General features: G+C 33.4%; 1 long non-coding RNA gene across 1 annotated transcript; it reads right to left on the reverse strand.

Moving 5' to 3' along the window:
• Positions 1–14510: 14510 nt before the first annotated feature.
• LOC149782229 (uncharacterized) lies at positions 14511–15963 on the reverse strand. The gene is made up of 2 exons (XR_016414573.1): positions 15775–15963; positions 14511–14896 (listed from the first exon to the last, which is right to left on the reverse strand). It is a non-coding gene; the product is annotated as an uncharacterized LOC149782229 (long non-coding RNA).
• Between the last annotated feature and the right edge of the window lie 771 nt (positions 15964–16734).

Consider the following 16734-nt stretch of genomic DNA (forward strand, 5'->3'; position numbering starts at 1 on the left):
GGTTCTTCTGTCATAAATGTTGACAATATTTAAGGTAACAAGTCTCACAAGAAACTTCAACATCTTCCTCGAAGGCGACAGCTGCAGTCTTCTGACTGGGAATAATATCTTTGAGTAAGATCTGGAGTCGAATGAAGTTGTATGATTTAGGGAAATGTTGAATGGATGCCCGTCGGCACTTGGATATCATGAATATTGCTAATGCAATGTCTACTATACTTATCTCTTCGAAAATATGTTCATGCTTACACATTAATTAAATTTTAAAACGCATTACTTTAAGATACAAAATGTTTCTTTATATTGCTAACTGTAAGAATCTTGTAGAAAAACGTATTCATGGTGGGAAATAATTATGACGACTTGTTAAATATTACACTATCTTTTTAACATGCGAAAAGGATGCAACAGATAAAATCTGAAAAATAATTCGGGGAATATTATTTTCATATTACACACATTGTGATATATCAAAATAGGGTATAATTCAAAATCCAGTAACTTACTATGGGATGAGCATTACGAAGACGCTTATTACAATCACGATCTTCTATTGTACATGGACATTTTATATCTGGACTGAAACATTCAGCTTACACGTTTCTTTGTCAATGTGGCATTCACGGCATCCACTGAGCCGTCCGTCAGAGTCTAGGTAACGTACATGTCACTGTCTGCACGTATGTGAGGATTTTCCTTCAGGTAAAGGTATGTCCATTTCTCTTCTTCATAGAACAGGAACTGTAACTCCTCTGAAAGATCAACATCTAGTTGACGCTTGTTATTGTAATTGTCCTGATCTCTCACCCAAACATGCTCAGAAGTACCTAGAACCAGCATAGAAATAGAAAAATACTTAAGTAAGTAAATACAATAAATCAATAAATAATAGTTTATCTATCAGTCATTGAATGCATAGTACATATATTTCCCAGAGTCTTAAATTTATTTTATATTGAAGAAAGCAAAGGGTGCTAAATTTATCAGTCACCCTGACAATTTCAGCTAAAAATTCAAAGCACCTTCAACCTCAAATGGCTAAAACTTTTCCCAACAAATATAGTTTAGTATTAAAAAAACGCAAACATTATGAAAGTCCACAGAGAAAGGATTGTTTTGAGTTAATAAATCAATATATCTGTTATTGAAGTAATGTATCAAACAAGCGGTTGATCAAATAATGTACGAAATGACTTTACAAATAAAGAGTGTGTATTTTTGAATTAAAATCACTTCGCCCTAATGAAAAAACAACTATAGACACACACTCAAACTCGCACACGCAAACATACATACACACACACACACACAATATTCCAATCAAAAGAGACAGACAGAAAATAATTATTATACCTTGATACTATATTATATGTTTGGATCACATGAAATGAAGTGATATATACAAATACCAATACAGCAGAAAGTTAGAATCCTCTCAAAACGCAATTCGAAGATGTGCCGCTAGCGACAGTATATAGTTCTCACACGCTGTTGACCTAAAATACACACTCGTGCGCTTATGCAATACAAACACAAGAAAAGATGGAACAAAATAGACACCGATGACTACTCTTGACTAGGAGACATGATTTATTCATGTCATCAAGACAGTCGGACAAAGAGATGAATAAGGTAGATTTTTTGTTGTGACGACATTTCAATATATTTCATTGAATACACGGAAAAGAAAATGTTATAGTGCCCGAAAAGAAAATCACATCAGCATTACAAACTAAGTAGAATTTATATTTGAGAAAAGTTTTTTATGATAAAAATTTATTTTGTCATTGCCTAATTTTGGTACTACAAGGTAATGCGACTTCTCTGTCTCCCTTATTCAAAATCTATTTCATAATTAAAATAGAACATGTTGCTATACATATGCTTCTTGTAGAAAATGGCCATTTGTATGTTGTATAATCATCAGACAATTGTAAGAAAGATAACATTCAAAAACATTGGATGTCCATGGAGATGAAGATGGCTGGAGATGAAAATGGCATTCACAGAAAATATTGATAAATCACAAGCTTTGCACAAATTTAAATCTATCAGTGAGAGTACTGGAAGGTAATATTTAGGTTAACATCATCCCAAAATGTTATTCGTTTGAGAATACTATATTAAATAAAATAAAAAAATTGCCCATTTCAACAGACATGTTTCATTCTAATGTCGCCCAGATCGAATGATTGTCAGAAAACTTACAACAAAAATAATACTCAAATATGTGACTTTGCGCTCTACAGTGAAGTGAATCATGCGTACACAAAATCATTGAAAGCAATAGTTCATGATAAAATGAAATTGAAAATTAAACAACAATAAAGTAACCAAAAAAATGAAGGAAATACTGCATAGTAGAGAAAAGGGGTTACCTTACCTGTGTCAAATACGGCTACAGTACAAAGCATCAAGATGAAATGATAACATTTTATTGTTTTACTTCACACAGCTTCGTTGTCTACAACCTAGAAATTGACCAGTTTACTTTCTTCAGAAATGCAAGTTTATATAGATACCAGAATCAAAAGAAAAATGCTTAATAACAAGCCGATTCTGTCTTTTAATCTGCCTAAAACGGATCTTCTTTAATCCGTAATGAACACCGTTGTTTTGGGTAGAAAGCAGATTAATACAGTTGAAAATTAAGTAGGATAAGACGATGCCGTGCCGTCTACCGGTCATAACATGCTATGTATATAAGGTCTTAATCATGATTATTTTCGTGAAACGAGAATGTTTAATCACTTAAACTGTCTTAATCTTCTCTATTAGATTATACGATCATGTAATACTTGCAGTCTGCCTGTCATACCAAATTATGTAGTATGGTCCTTATCATGATTAATCTCGTGATATGCCAATCTGCTATCGCTTAAACTGTATTAATCTTCTTTGCTAGATTATACGCTTATTTAAAGTTTTAAGTAATATGAAACGATACTGCACGGAGCTGTTAATGTGAATTCAATCACGCTTGTTTATACCTCTAAGCCTTTTATGAAGTGGATTATACTAACTTACAATTTAGCTTATGTATTATTCAGCATAATGTACCTAATTCAAGATATAATAACTCATTTAAATGAAACATGAATAAGTTGCTGTCGTTCTTAGGCTTGGAGCCTATGATTAGAAATTCTTGGATTAACTTGAAAACTGTGTGAATCTTCTTTACATCAGTTTAATTTTCAGAACCACGTCCTGTACAAAACGGGAATAATTTTACTACTAATGATCGTGCTCTTTTGGAGCATTCACTATGTCACCAATATGATACACATCTTTTCTTTCATAACAATCAGTAAGACCACATTTGCTCTGATTAGAAACGTATATGACAATAGAACAAATTTAGCATTTGTTTCTGGCCAATTATGCTTCTATTGGAAGCATCAATGCGAAAATTATTATTATTATTATTATTATTATTCAACTCACTCTTTCTTGCTCATACTTTGCGATTGACGTGACCTCTACAAGTAATCCAGGTACCAGTAAGCCAAACTGTATTTTATGGACTGCTTTCTCAAATACTTCAAACTTATTTATATGCGAACCTAAAAATGTGTGCAGATTTATTAAATATTTGCATCACTTTTAAAATGTATAGAAAGAAACAAATTTTAAAAAATTTAAAAGTGGTAAAAGATAGCAAATAGTTTATTTAACTTTTCTATGTGAGTACCATTTAAAATTAAATAAATTTCGCAAAAACATAGTAATGTAAATATCGATATAAAACTGACAGTATTCAATATTAAGTGCAGGCGTAAACAAATACAGATAATATGCTTCAAGATTCATTGCAAAATGTCATTTCTCGTCCCCTTGACTGTACCTATAGTATGCGCTTATACGTTTACAAGACTGTTCTTTTTGTTTTAATTTTGTATTATTAAATATATTTAACAATAAATTTCAGCTTGTTAATTAATACAGAATGATACCGTATATGTGGCTAATACGAAGTTCACACATGTCTTCTACTTTAGATTTTGTGAACTGAAACCTAAAGTGTTTCAAATATAGCTGCAATGTTTGGAGTGAATGTTTAAATAGTTTTATATAATGTTATTTTACAGTCGCAAAATGGTACAAAAAGAACAAATAATGAAAACGATGAGAATGAAAATGATTTAACGTCAAGTAAAGGTGTCTATCCCCTGTAAATAATGTTTCAAATATCGAGTCTACTTTAATGAATTATAAAATATTAGAACTTACTGGTCAATGCATGCCTATCATTCATCATTTAATGTCTATCGGCACAAGCTCACATAACGCTTTATTTTCATTTGCATTCACGACTGGTGAAAATACGCCTTTTTGAAGAATACAGTAAAGACCCTCACTATCGTTCTATCATTGGAATCTTTATTCCGAGAAATGGAAAGCAGTACAAACACTTTTTTGTGTTTACCACATTCGTCCTACTCGTTACCGCCTTATTTCAAGACAGCTTGTAGTATTCCACACCTTTATTGTCATCAACTCGTCATTATGAAACATATTAAAAATGATCGCCAGCATCTCCATTCGGTCTTAATAGAATTCAAGTTGCTACGGCGTGTTCACATTTGTTATTAAACTGCGACATTTGACGGCCATCCTTCCTGTTCCTGAAGCAATATCCCATATGAAATTCTTGGTGTATATTTGTTCTAGATAAACACCAGGCCAAATAAAATTATCCTCCTTCAGTATGTATAGAGACCGGAAATCAACATTCCCTTCTAATGCAACCATTTTCATATTTACAGTAGATTTTCCATGTTAGGTATTGTTTTCGCTTTAGGATCTATGAAAGTTTTCTAAGTGCATGCTGTAAGCTGTTAATTTATCACTTCAGATCTGAATTTAAATTCGGTTTGAAACTATAAACTGTAAATTTACCTCAATTACATTAGATGTTAATTTAGATTCATCGTGCATTTATACAGCAAAATAATTGCTCTCATTATTGAAACTGACTGAAAGCACAAACCATGGTCAGCTTCTTGTCAACATTACTTATTCAACTTTATAGTCTTAGGATAACTTGGGAATAATCTATATCATCACATTTGTGCAAAATCTCCTTGACAATGACGAGTGAAATTTTATATTGATCCTTGTATGCATATGTACATCATTTCGATAGATTTTAATAGATTATTTATATTTATATGGTTTTTCTGTTTTAATTAATTAATTATATGCCATGGGTTTTCGTGCCTTTTACTTGACATTGTTCAAACCACGTTCATTTTCTACCTGTCCTGAATCATTGATTCTCGTTTTGCAAACTTGTTTATCTCAACCTGAGTCCAGAATATTGGAAATTTTCCATGCAATGCCGGATCAACTGTAATGTATAATTTTGGAAATAAACCTTCTGATTATAACTAAAATTTTAATGACATTTTCTATTAGGTAATGTTCGTAAATAATGGTATTTGTGACCCGAGGTAAAGTAGGGAACTGTATAATCTTAATTTTCTAGACATTATTCATTCCTGCTTTAAGAACATCTGATCAAAATCAGATGTATTAGTATTTTGTGCTTTCGTTTGCGCAGGAATTTATTTATTCAAATTATTTAATTCAAGTAATTCTTCTCTGGAAATAAAAAGTGCTGAACATAATATTCTTGGAAATAGTTATCTTTTTTATTCATAGCGGAATTCAATTCAAGACATATTCTTGTATTGTGTTGTATAGTATTATATTGTAAATGGTAACTCCAGGTACTGATGTGCCATATGCAAGTAGTGAACCAGTCATATAATTTACATCTTCCATCTACATGCTACTCAATACACTGCAGACGTAACACCACTTATAGTTATACACTTAGCATCAGGAGAATTTGCTCCGATGAGACAACTATCAATAAAAGGCTCAGACAATTGTACCGACATCTCACAAAGTGGTGCTACAACATCCATATAATAGTGGAAGCGGTATATGAAGCCAAAGAAATAAACCGTTCTGACCTCCGAAAACACAGGGGAAAGAAAAACGTGGAACGAACACCCTTCTTCCCCACATTCCAAACAGAGAACCCACAAGTACGGTTCATCATTCACAAATATTGTTCAATCATTAAAGCGGGTAAATAGTTTATATTTTTCTTTTTAGATCAAATATTAGTTGCATTTCTCAGGCCTTAAAAGTTGAGAGACATGCATGTGAGGGGAAAGTAAAAGCAACCCTCCAATCAAAGAATATACATGACACTAAAGCTTTGTGGAAACAAACTATACAAGACACACCAACACATGAAAGAAACAAACACATTTTCCAGCACATTCATACGTGAAAAGCTTAATATTCAAAACCATATTATAACATGCACTACAAAAAGTGTGATCCACCTAATCATATTCAAGGTTTGCAGGTCCCATTATCTTGGAGAAACGTATATATTATTTAGATATTAGTATGAATATCCACAGATCAGACTGGCAAACCAGTGACGTAGAGAGGAGCCTAATGGTGGAATATTTCTCTTCTCAAGGCCATTCATTCAAATGGGTAATCTTGACTGGGATCGCGCACTATCTCAAACTGTAGCACGGAAATTGGGAACTCCAAGGAAGTATAACGAATGGCGTACACTCAAACTCAGCGACTTAATTCAAGAATAATCCAAACTGGCAATTCTCAATGCATATGTAACAAGGAACTACAGTATACCACAATCACATTTTTATGTAAAATTGTCAGAAAATGCATTCATATATTTTTTAAAAAGCGTTTATTCAGGTACTAAATATAAAAACTCAATGAAGCCATTTTTCTCTAGAACATCAATGCATGCAATTTTTCACATACAACCATCAAGCAAAATACTAGATCCAGGATGGAAATATTACATCCGGGGTATAAAATACTATAGATGACGTAAACGATTTATTGCTGCACTGCGGTATCATATTCTAGACTCTCTTGCCTTACTGGCACTAAAAGGTAGCAACACTCAAGTTCTTTGAACCTTTATCTTGTTAGTAACTGTACGTATTTATAGCTTACACCAATGTAGACGTTGTATAGTACTCGCGTTGTTGTGATTTTTTTTCCTTTGGCGTAATTGGTCTTTAGCGGCTTTGTGCCCATCCAAAAGAATCGGGTGATTCCAACAGCACATGTGCTGGTTTTACACCAGTTTTGCACTGTTGCATGTCAGTTTGTCCATAATATATGTACTTAGTGCCATTTTGAAACAATCTTCAATTACATTTTGCCTTGTTCATTAGTCTGCTTTTATAATAGCATTTTGTGTCAAAACTAACGAAAGCAAGACGAGGTTTTAGGGACGAATGACATAACATCAAACAAGCATATCGCGAAACAGTTAATCTTCTCACAAATATCTAGATGTTTTCAAATTAAAAATTTAGATTAATTCTTGGAATTTTCGCATACATTAATTGATCCAAGTCATGATTGAAAACCATAAGAAGACAATAATATATACACAGATAACTAAATTGCTGAAACCTTTTTAAAATCTAACCCCATGCTAAATCAAATGAATGCATGAATAAGAACTAATGCAGTATGAACCACTTGCGATCCTTCTCCCTTCTTCCCACAGACATATTGATCTCAACCTTGACTGTGATACATTATGCTAACCAAGCTTAATCCCCATCCATTCTCTGCGCTCATAATGTGTCCCTTTTTACAATCGCAAACAGCACATTCTGCAGAAGAACATTTGTCAAATGTCATTATTTTAATGTTAATTTTAAAATATATAACACTACCACCACATATCAGATACTGGATGTGATGCCAAAAAGTAGTATTATTAATACAGATAATTACAAAATGGAAAATGCTCATCATATAGGCATGGTCACACCTATCTCGTAGAGTACGAGTTCATGAACGGGAATTTAAAATCCATGGGTCATACAGAAACATGTAGATTATGACATTAAGGTAGACAACAATTCCAAACAAGATATATCACTATAATAATGCACGTGTACTGATACATGAATCACGAGCACTTAGAGACTTTATAATATTGTCTACGTAAGTTGATAATAAACCTATCCAAATCCTCTTACCAGGAAAATGGTTTTAAAAAATTTATATTTTGGCTTGGAAAAAATATTGTTCATCAGACCAATATCAGAAAAATGGAAATAAAACGATTAAACTTTTAATCTGTATTGAATGCAAACGTGTCCTTCTTGCTTACTACACTTTTGTATGTGATTGGAAAAATAGCCTACAAAAAGGATTTTAACCAAAATAAAGACAATCACATATTCCATGCAACTAATTTGCAAAGTTATAATTTATGAATATTTAAGCTGATCAATATTTCTTAAAGAACCAAACTTTACAAGTATATTAAAATATAGCAAACATAGTTTATATTTTGTACACTTGTAATATTCTGGACGCATCCGATTTTAGAGCAAGGCGTCGTGTTTCTACAATTGTTGCAAAGAGGCTTATATCTTGTGTCGCCGCATATAAAGAGTTGATCTGGGTATATTTCTTCAGGCCTTTGAAATGTCACCAGTAAACTTTGAAATATTTGAATATTCAAATAAATTGCCTTACGAAATTTCAGTGTCAATTAATTAAAATTTGCTTCGAATACTATAACATGTGAAAGTTCCTTTCGACTGTGTTTAAGGGTTTGCTCTGCTTGACCTGAGAGCTCTATACTACAGATTTGTTGTATTATCTTTTCGTTTTAGCTTTTCACACATATGAATAAGCATAGTAATTATATATCATACCAAAACCCTTAAAGTCTCAACCTTACACTCTAGAGAAAGGTTTCAATTCCAAACGCTTCCAATTATCGTTTCAAGTACCAGCAAATTGTTTTCTACACCAGTCGAGTACCCTCTGAAGAGCATGTACATATTTCTCCATGAATATGAATATATTGTCCGTTCCTCATCGTTATTAGCTGCAGAAGTTATGTGCGACAATTTATATTGCGAAATGGTCATTACTGTTTCTCGACGAAGAATAGTTTGGAGCCTGAACTTAGTTCCAGATTATGAGGAAGCAAAGTCTTATTCAGTTTGCATCACCCGCTGTCTTTTTTCGCAGCAGCTTGCTTCTTTAGTATGAATATTGTTTTCTACGATTCATCATTCGTTTTGTTCAAACGAATGAGATATGTTTTCATGTTAACAAACCCAAGAACATGCATCGACCTATGATAACATTCTTTATGGAAGGACGGATATTGATGTGTAAAATATATTACGATCAGCTAATGTGCTAGTGAAGCTCAGGAACGACAAAACTGATAGTAGAATAGCTGGGGAAAAAAACTACATAACAGATTAAAGACGCTTGAGAGAGCAAATTATGATGACTCAGTCATGAACCTGTACAAGGGATTCTTTTATGTGTCCACTTATACTGATGTATGAGTTAAACTGCTTCGACGATAAGGCTAACATTAACGAACAGATACCTAAAATGAATAATTTCTCTTAAACTTCTGCTAGTCAAACAAAATACTGATAAGTTAAAACTAATGGCAGATGTTAATTTGCATGTCTCTTACATGGTTTCGGTCCATTTGTTAGCCGAAAAATGTATTATAAATATTTCACTCCGCAACTTAAGAAGATACCACAAAGAGCTCAATGCTTACATGCAACACATGATTGTTTAAAAACATAACCTCTTGGAGCAATGAACACAAAGTACTTTGCATATTTGCTTAAACTAAACAATCATGATTGTACATAGCACTATTTTCGTGTCTTGTGATGTAAAGGTGCTATGAGATGCCGAAAACGTAGCGATGAACAATTTAGGTATATTACTTATAAAATACTTTACAATATCATTCGGTATCGACGATCTTTTCGAATCTGATGACCACAATAGTTCCATAACATCGAATAATTTTTCATGAATGGAATGAGCGTTATTGAACAAAACATCATCAATGAAAATTTTTCAACTTTCCTGTCTGCAACAGGAGAGTGTGTGTCATTTGGATTTTTAACGTAGCTTTAACAATTTTTCAGTCATATCGCTACGATCTCTGCAGTGTGACAGTTTATAGTGATGTCTAGCACTGAGGCATCATGCCGCAGACATGTAGCATGATGTCCCACCCAGTCACATTATCCTGACACCAGGCCGATCAGTCCTAACACTAAAATCTTAATGCTGAGTGCCAAGCGAGGCAGCTGTTAGTACCAGTTTTGTAAGTCTTTGGTATGGCTCGGCCGGGGATCGAGACCACGCATATTGGTTAAACTGTACAATATTATGTTTATTAGATTAGAATGCCATTAGCAGACCATTGCCAACTCTAGTCATGTGTTATTTCTCCGAATTTCACTCTATCATTACCCTTGCAACACCATCTGAAGTATTAGAAAGATGCAATTATATATAGAAACTGAATTTACTTGTTTGCAGAACGATTGTTTTACATCTGAATCAATACTAGAATGTGATGATGCCATACTGAGAAATGTAGCTTACATCGTTCGCAACTGTATTACAAACAAGGGAAAGAGAAAATCGACACACGAAATTATTCCCAGCTTCTTTTAAGCCAAAATAAGTCATTTAGATGCTATTCATAAGGAGAAGAAGAACATCCAAACATGTTTTATTTCCAGGGTGTTGTACGACAGGCCACATTGTATTTCATTGGTAGACAACATACACACTGCAAAATTAACCACGCAAGAATTACATTTTATTTTACATGGACATTATTGTATTTAGTTTGATGTCAGACGTACACAAGATACAGGTGTTCATGGTAGCAGTCTTAAATTAAGCAACACAGAGAATAGGCTCAAAGGAACAGAAAAGAAAAGGTAGCAGCTCCCCTCCCATCTCTACCCTTTCACGCGACCCAAAAAATAAAGGATTTAAAATGTGTATGTTTATCTCGTTCCAAATTTCTACGTTGACATTCTAAACAGTCGACTAAAACGAATGAAATTTTTTGACGTATGTGAAGGAAGGCAGAGCTGTTTTTATATGATTACGGTAACATTATAACCTTTGACTAACTTTGGGAATAAAATTATTTGCACTTGTTTTCAACAGTCCTATCGCTTTTTGTTCTCGTGCAGTTTCTGGTATCTTTGTAGGTCACCTATTTATTCAGCGTGTGATTAAGTTTATTTATATCTACCCTACACTCTGTATAGTATTCATGTATTTATCTTCATTTAGTGTATGTTGTAGGTATGTACGGATGAATGGATGATTGAATGATAAACGCTCATTACTTTCCACAGTTACAATATGTGCGTCTTGACAGAGTTTGGGTCTACTAATACACTAACGTAAATACTTTCATCATGGCTTGTACGTTACTCCGAAAATTCCCATTCATAAGCACCAAGAAAACGCACAACAGCAACTCTATCAAGTTTCATTTAAATCTTTAAATATATCTGTTTACGCTTGAATCGTATTGCATAATACAGAGACTAAGTTGTAAGTAGGTATAATTTTGTTCGAAAAGGACAACAGGTGCAAACCATTGTTATAGAATTTAGATAAACATCCCCAAACAATATTATTTACTATAATACGACCTTTGAGATAATCGTATATGTAACAGATGAGATTTAAAAGGTTTAAGAGAGTATAGATTTATTTTCTTATCAAGGAGACGAATCATAAGAAGGGCTGTATAAACCCATCGTGTCATTTCAGATATCCAGCAATCGTATAGTTATATCTTCATCGATAATAAATTGTACGTGTTGATATTACCTAATAAAGAGCAGATAAACAGATGCAATGAGTCTGTTGGGGCAGAGTATTGGTTTTTAGATGTTTCATTTGATCCTGTTAAGGAGATTTTTGTTGATTCTGGTATCTTTAAAACTTAATTTTTTCATGGAAGAGAATTATTCCCTTTCCAGTTAAAAGTCAAAGCAGCTGAGACAAAGTACCAAAATGAAGAACTATCGTTTCATCTTGCTGCTTTGTGTTGCCACCATAACGGTTAAATTTTCCCTTCTCCTCTACCATGCCATATTTTACATTAGAAATCTTTGTTACATTTTTGCTGTTTGGTATTAGTTTCAATCTTTCTACTTAAATTCTTTCATCCATTTTGATTTGATTTACCTCAGAACGTCAAGTACGATATTGGAGAATAATATGTTACTGAACTATCCATTATGAAACCGGTACCATTAAATACACTGACGTACACCTTGAAATGCTCTCTCTGTCTCTCTCTCACACACACACACAGACACACACACACACATATATAGCGGGCTTAGCGTAACCACAACATAAATATTGTACTATTAGTATACACACCCTAATTTGGAAAATTGTTAGCATGAGGTCGCTGAGATAGGGATGGTAACCTTGCAATAAAAAGGAGAAAATGCGCAGCAAGTCTCTCATGTTTTGGAGCACACATTCCTCTATATATGTGTGCTTGACCACTGCTGAGATATTTGAATTATGTGAAGGAATTGGAGTCAGCAATTGAGTTCATTGTGATTATTACTGCATAATATGGACGAATGTAATGCCTCTGCTACATTTGTGGATTTTTATTTTTCTAGTGTAGTTTTAAAACTTTATCAGAATTATTCAAACTTTAATTATTTTGTATTTGATAAGCCTATACTTTTTGAGTGGGATTAAAAAGTTTAAAATACACAATTAAATGATTAGTAGATTCTTGAACAGGAAGGTTGGACGAGAATTGGTCAACCATTAGCATACACTGTTGGTCTTGGAAAATAAAATACAAAATTTAATTATTTGTCGATTATTGCACAGGATGGTCAAATATGAATTGTTTCACCATTACATCACACTTGTGATCTTGGAAAAAAAATTACCACTTACGTGTTTTATGTTTTACTCCGTTAATTGGCTTAACAACTAATTGTTTTGTTGACGAAAGATGTAGTTAAGTAAAACCGATGTTCTTGAGACAAATCTATAGCTTAAAATTAAGCGAATAAGCATGAATGGTCATTTCTACATGGGGTTTTCACCAACAAAAACAAAACTTCTTTAATGTCAAGTTAAATTAAAATCGTGCCTCTCTGCAATCAATTATGGCCGTGGTATAGGTCATCATAAAATCTTGTTATTACTTCTCCTCCCGGATGGATGATCAATCAACACGTTGTGCTCGTGAACAAAACTACTTCTAATATCTAGTTTGGTGCAATCTATTATGTTTGCGTTCACAACCATCTTACAATTTTGTTATTGCTATTATTTCTAAGCAGAAACTCGAATTGACTCAGGATTTTTACTAGAAAACTTATTACGATGTCTAGTTGTTAGTGAATGAATATAGTGTCGATCTTTCATCCAACAAGGCAGCAACAGCGGCTAACTTAAAATCTTGGAGATGATTTCATTTCTAAGCAGTTTTAAAGAAGTGATCTTCTCTTGAACTTCTGGGAATTCTTTTCGATCAGTAGAAAGTCAGTTCCTTCAATAGACTTTTGATGCTCACCTATTCCGTGGGCGCCGATTTGACTTTGTGATATTCGATTATTCTCTGAATTCCAATTGAAGTCTTCTTTACGTCTCTCCAACTTTTATTGCGAAACCCCAATAGTATTCCTTAGAATAGAATGATATAAAGATAGGTACAGGTTATAGTACTATATCGCTGGTTTTGTGATGGTGTCTATACAAATTTTGTAGAGTATTGAACTTTAAGTTTGGAAAACATTTTAATCTTTTCTGGTTTTAGAAGTTTTTGCAGAACGACGCAGTTCACAGTGAAAACTTCAGAGCTAGTACCATGAATGTAGTCTCTACCAATTTGTTAAGTATAGCTGTTCTCTTTTCTAGGTTGTGATATGTAGCTTAGATTTAGACGTTGTTGGTACTGATTTAACGGAAACTGTGTTTTCTGTATTTTATGATTATCTGAATGTGTATTCTACCTACATTAATTAGTGAATATACAGACACTACTTCCGCCACTAAAGTAAAATATGTGACCCATGGCATATTACCTTGTTGACACATTTAGCCTCTCAAACAGCGCCTGATAGTCCGAGATAAGTCATTCACTCTAAGCGTGTGTAGGAAAAGACTTAAGATTAACATAGGATTTACTTAAATTACATTCATGATGGTGATGAAGATAATGATGATGATGATAATGATTATGACGATAGGAAACTATGAGTTAAAGTAATAGCTGCAGCCAGAACTAGCTGTTAAGAAGCAACAGCTTCAGGGGTTAAACAGTTGTCGTACTATCAATAGTTATAGTGATGGTGAAAGTTTCAGTACGGAATCTCTGGTGTTTAATGGTTGACTAACATATGAAGGTTATGTCTTAAATCAGTGAACTTGAAGTTGCCTTTTCCATGTACACGCCACACCCACAGACGATGGCGGTTGCTGTAATAGTCACAGTAGGAACAGCAGTAGTAGTAGTAGTGGTATACGAAGAAGAAACAGGAAGTGGAAAGGTGGAGCAGTTTAGCAATTACAGGAGATTCAGAAGCATGAACAGTTGAATAATTACGAACAAAAGTCCCTTTTGCAATTACAATTTTATTAGTAATATAGGCGGAATTGATGCAAACAATAGCAAACATGATAATGAAAGCAGCGATAGACACACAAGCTGCTGCTTCGATGGTATTAGAAATATTAGTAGTAGTAGAAGTAGTAGTAGTAGTTCAAGTTGCATTTTTTTAATGCTGCTGTTGTATTTTATTTCTTTAATGTACAGAGATTAAATTTTAAAAGAAAAAGATAGACTGGAAAAAGGCAAGTAAAAGTTACAAATAAAAAGACATTGGTTGAACCTATTTTATCACTAAAATGGGATAACAGGACAAATCCTTAGAACAAGTAGGTTACTGGCCACTGCAGATGACAATTCATCCAACAACAACGGTTGCACCAGAGAAGATGATATCTGAAATATAGAACGTGAGACCAAGTATATTACATGAGAAATGAATAATTTAGTCTTTTTTCGGAATAGGACAGGAGAATATTATATATTGAGAGAGAAAGGGGTTATCTAGTACAGACCAGTATTCGAATCAATAACTCCTGCGTTCAACCCGACACATCTATAAGCTATAGGCTCCAAGAGCTGGAGATAGAAATCTTGTATATTGTATTGAGAGAGAGAGAGAGAGACTTTCGAGGTGTATGTAAGTGTATTTTATGAGAGTGGGAAATATAGATCCGACCTGTATTCGAATCAATAACGTCTGCGTTTAAGCTATAGGTAGCCAAGACCTACTGTGTAAACACATTTAGATTATAATCTAATATAACCAAAATATTAAATTACGCATCAACCATTATCACCATAGAGGTTGTAAGGGCTTTTACTTTACATTGTAAATATTTTAGAACAGCTTTTAAACAATGCATAACAATCTAATCGTGCCGCGATGTTATATTTGTTTTACACATTGTGCCATTGATTTTAAACAAAACGTCAGTAATACATAACGAGATGAATGATGGAAACATATAACGACAGTTAGATTTTTACTATATATTTGTAATTCTTTGAAAGAAATGTAAATGTATGGATCACAATCGATATTTATTACGTCCACTCGGTATACTGCGTCACTTGATGACATATTTAGATTAACATGAATATCCTTGCAAAGGAGGAGGAGGAAACAGGAAAAGAGAGACAAATGATGAAAAAGAAAAATTACAATCACTTATATATATATATATATATATATATATATATATATATATATATATATATATATATATATATATATATATATATATATATATATATATAAAATCGGAAAATACCAGCAGCAGTATTGATCGTGATATTTCCACCGTGAACTGCGTTGTCACCCTTAATCTCCAAGTTAAAGTACTGGGCGCTTGGTGACGTGTAGCTGTTTAGTTCCGAGTTGGTACACAGCGTAGCAGACGCGGAGTCTGAATCATCCACAAATACTTTTACGGTCAAATGGTTACATTCGGCAGCGCTGATACCGTCCGCTTGTATAGTGAAGGTCGTCTGTTTAACGATGAATAAATACTTCAATAAAAAGAACTAGAGTAGTGAATGATTTGATAAATGTTTGCATAGTAAAATAGTACTGTCTGAAGTTACTGTTATGAAGCGACCTTAACTTTTAACATCTTGCTGACTGAATGAAATCCTTGCGACTTTCATTCCATTTTTGAATAGTTAGATGCAACGTCCAATATTCGAACAGTAGATGTTTGTATTAGAGGAATAGGACCCAATGTTGACCACAAACACACACATACACACGCACACCTACGGGTCATAGGAATACAGTCTTCAAATGAAAGCTTTGTCATAAATATTAAAAATGGATTCTTTAAAAAAAAGTTGTAAACAATGCCACAAATAAATTCTCTAAAATCTTACATTTACTCAGAAACTCGCGTGTATATTATCAATTAGGAGAAGTGTCGGCATGTTTTAATGCAGATATTACAGAGTATTAATCACTTTCATAATTCATCATCATCATCATCATCATACTCATCATCATCATGCTCATGATCTTCGCCTTCTTCTTCCTTTTCTTCTTCATCATCATCATCTCATTATTATTATTATTATTATTATTATTATTCACTCCCCTGATTATGGTTTTGTCGCTGGTTACTCTTGGCCTTAAATCTCAAGAATTCATATGGTATTCTTTATGCCATGATAACTTCGGCTTCTAGAAGTAGGTCTGGCTTCAAGGTAATTTCCATTTTTCTCCAACTTAACCTGGATTT

This window comes from Sinohyriopsis cumingii, chromosome 15, assembly GCF_028554795.1.
Source record: "Sinohyriopsis cumingii isolate HCF-2022 chromosome 15, ASM2855479v2, whole genome shotgun sequence".
NCBI classification, from domain to species: domain Eukaryota; kingdom Metazoa; phylum Mollusca; class Bivalvia; order Unionida; family Unionidae; genus Sinohyriopsis; species Sinohyriopsis cumingii.